Raw genomic sequence first — 4,091 nt, 5'->3', positions numbered from 1 at the left:
GGCTCGTGATCTTGTCACCTAGATCTAAGCCTAGAACTATAACTTAAAAAATTACAACTCAATTGCATAAATCATAAACATAAAAAGGCTGAATAATAATAAAAGAGTGCTTGCATTAATTGTCATAAAAAAAAACTATTACAAAAGTGATTAAAGCAAAAATAGAGAAGAACTAAAACCAAAGAGTGAGAGAGGGAGAGAGAGAGCAACTAAAAAAAACTAGAAGAAGAATGAATTGTGTCTCCTCCTCTTACATGACTTGTATTTATAGGGAATGGAGAGGTAGGGTAACAATTTTCTCTTTCCTAAAAGAGAGAAACCCACAATTGATTGTGAGATCTTTTGAGTCCAAAAGTGCTAAGATGGAGGAAAGAGAAGAGAGAAATAAATTTTGAGAAATTTCCTATAATTTTTTGCTTATTTTCTTTCCTTTTTTTTTTCTAATTTATTTTTCTTCTTTTTTTCTCTCTCCTAGGGACGATTTTTTTCTTCCTTTGTGTGATTTGGACAATCTTTGGTGATGATGTGGAGGAGAGAGAAGATTTGGACAATCTTTGGTTCTCCCTTTTTTTTCTTTCCTTTTTTTTTTCTTCTCTTCTTGCTTCCACGATTTTGCTTGCTTCTAATTTGATGTGGAAATCCCCTCCATGCCCTTAGTGCTTTAAGTGAGTGAAAAGCAGGAAATTTTCAACAAATTCTCTAAAAAAAACAACCATGAGATTCGAACTTGAGACCTCTTGGTGAGCAAGGGAATTTTGTACACCATAGCTCACCAACTAAGCTAGGTAGTTGTTGTTACCAAAAACAAATCTTTAATCACTTAAAGATGTGGTCCATCGATCCTTGTTGGCATTTGGAGTATTCTTTGTACCTCTGGGACAATTGCAAAAGGGCTGGTTCTGCATCTCGGTTCAGTTCTGATCCATTATTCTTTTTCTGACCCGAAAAAAGAATAATCATTTGTATGGGTGACCAAACGAATGTGTAATTTTAATTAAACACGTCCATCTTGCTCAGAATTTCGTCCTCTTCGCAACCGTGGAAAGAAATAGGACCTCTTTACGTGTAAAATTGAAGATATAGTTCCCGATAGTCCTTAAGGCCTTGAAAATATAAAACCTGCAAAAAGAGAGTAAAACCCAAGGTAGCTCCATTCTAAATATGTAAAATGCATGTTTTACTACCCTAGATTTCACACATAAATGTGCTCATCAGAATTCCCCCACACTTAGACTTTGCTAGTCCTCAAGCAAAACAAAAAGAAAAGAATAAAAACAAAAAAAAACTAACTCACTTTCGTAGGAATCACGGTTGCACTTAGCATGTGCAACAAGCCTTTAAACCCCTAGGTCACCCCTAGTGGACGAGTTGTGTCTCGTGGGTGTTTGCAGTGAATATACACTCAAAATTCAGAATAAAAAAATCCAAACTTTGGCTAAAGGTAAGGCTCATACCGATCCGGAGCAAAGATAATTTCTCTTACAAGGGACCCCCACACTTGAACTTTTATTACCCTTTATCAATTCCAGGCACTAGCATATTTCTTAATTTGGAACTCACCTCGTCTCTTCCAAAACATCCTTATCTTAGGGCAAAACCACTTGTGAAGAAATAGGGAACCAATGACTAAGGCGTTGGAGTGTTTTTGACCAAACATGTTACCAAGCAATAATGACATTTGCACATTTTTTTTTTTTTACTTAATAAACTCTATTCTACTCCACTACTTTTGGCCTGAATGACATGGTGGAGCAAACACCAGACACCCAAGTTACTATGTAGCTTCGCTTTTTGCATATGCCCACAAAGGTAGTGATGCTAGAGTTACTTCAGAAGTTTCCTCCTAAGGAATTTCGATCAAGACACCACGCTTCCTGAGGCGCAATGCCCTGTCTAGTTCCAAGGGAATCAACTCTTATTCTTCTTTATACCACATTTCACATTTCATTTAAAATTGTGCATTTGTCAACCCATGCCAAATTAAAAAGAAGGTCTCAACTCCAAATCAAAAGTACAAGGAACCCACAGACTTACATATGGTCCATCACCATAAAACAGGGGTCTCTTATTTTTCAAAAGAAAGTCCCATCTCAAGACACATGCTTATTTATTTCTTCTCAACAGGGTTTTTATACGTTCAAAATGGGTACCTTAATCAAAAATTTTATTTTCATACATCAAGCAACCGAATGGTATGATCATTAGCCAAAAGCCAAAGTAGGACTTCATCCTTAGCAAGCTCAAAAAATAAAAAGAAAAACAAACAGAACAAAGTAAAAAAAAAAATAAATAAAAAAAAATAAATAAAAACTGGTTTCCCTCCACCACACTTAAGTCATGCAATGTCCTCAATGCATGGAAAAAATTAAAAGCAAAGACAATGCAAGAGGGTCAAACCTGAATAACAGTTAGTCATCAGTGTAAAGAGGTTCATGGAGTTCCATGACCTCTTCACTACTAGTAGTGGGAAACTCGAGGAATGGCTTCAAACGCTGACCATTAACCTTCGAAATTACCCCTGTTCCTGGATTCAAAATCTCCACAGCCCCATGGGGATATACATTATGAACAATAAATGGGTCATCCCATCGGGATCTAAGCTTACCAGGAAAAAGATGCAATCGAGAGTTGTACAATAAGACCTTATCACCAATTGTAAAAGATTTGCGCAGAATGTGCTTATAATGGAAAGCTTTGGTATTTTCCTTGTAAATATTAGAACTTTCATAGGCATCATATCTAAGTTCCTCCAACTTAGATAGTTGGAGCCTACGGTGAGTTCCCGCATCAGACAAATCAAAGTTAAGCTTCTTGATGGCCCAAAAGGCCTTATGCTCCAACTCAACTGGTAAGTGACAAGCTTTCCCATACACCAAACGGTAGGGAGACCGACCAAGGTCAGTCTTGAATGCAGTCCGATGGGCCCACAAGGCATCAATGAGCCTAAGGGACCAATCCTTACGATTGGGATTAACAGTTTTCTCTAAGATTTGTTTCATTTGCCTATTAGACACCTCCACTTGGCCACTAGTTTGGGGGTGATAAGGGGTAGATAACTTATGAGTGACCCCATACTTTTTCATTAAGGCCTCAAAAGGTCGATTACAAAAATGAGTACCCCTATCACTAATTATTGCACGTGGTGCACCAAAGCGGGAAAAAATGTTCTCTTTGAGAAACTGGACCACCACTTTGTGCTCATTAGTTTTACAAGGTATGGCCTCTATCCATTTAGAAACATAATCAACGGTCAAAAGTATATACAAATTCCCAAAGGAATTAGGGAATGGTCCCATAAAATCGATCCCCCAAACATCAAAGATCTCAACTACCAAAATAGGGTTGAGAGGCATCATGTTTCTCTTATTAATACGGCCAAAAGACTGGCACGCGGGGCAAGCCTTGCAAAAATCAAAAGCATCTCTAAAAAGAATGGGCCAATAAAATCCGCATTCGAGAACCTTTGCGGCAGTCTTCTTAGGTCCAAAGTGTCCACCACATGCATGATCATGACAAAAAAAACGAATGGAATGTTGCTCATGATCAGGAACACATCGTCAGATAATCTGATCTAGACATATCTTAAACAAATAAAGATCATCGTAGAAAAAATGCTTAACTTGGGAATGAAACTTATACTTATCTTGGGTGGACCAGTGATCCGGAGTCACACCTGAAACTAAGAAGTTGACAATGTCAGCAAACCATGGTTCACTGGACATTGCAAATAATTGTTCATCTGGAAAGTTCTCGTTGACTGGAGAATCAACAGTCAAGGAATTTGGAAGCCGGGATAAATGGTCTGCAACTAGGTTTTCAACTCCTTTCTTATCCCTAATTTCTAAATCAAACTCTTGCAAAAGTAAAACCCACCTAATGAGACGAGCTTTGGCATCCTTCTTCTGAACTAGGTATCTGAGGGCAGAATGATCAGTATACACTACCACATGTGAACCAACTAAGTAAGACCGAAACTTTTCTAATGCAAACACAACAGCTAAAAATTCTTTTTCCGTAGTTGTATAATTGAGTTGTGCATCATTTAAGGTCCTACTAACATAGTAACTTATTAATCCTTTGACCTAAAACTG

Source organism: Macadamia integrifolia, chromosome 3, assembly GCF_013358625.1.
Source record: "Macadamia integrifolia cultivar HAES 741 chromosome 3, SCU_Mint_v3, whole genome shotgun sequence".
Taxonomy (NCBI): Eukaryota; Viridiplantae; Streptophyta; class Magnoliopsida; order Proteales; family Proteaceae; genus Macadamia; species Macadamia integrifolia.
This window is presented reverse-complemented; position numbering follows the sequence as displayed.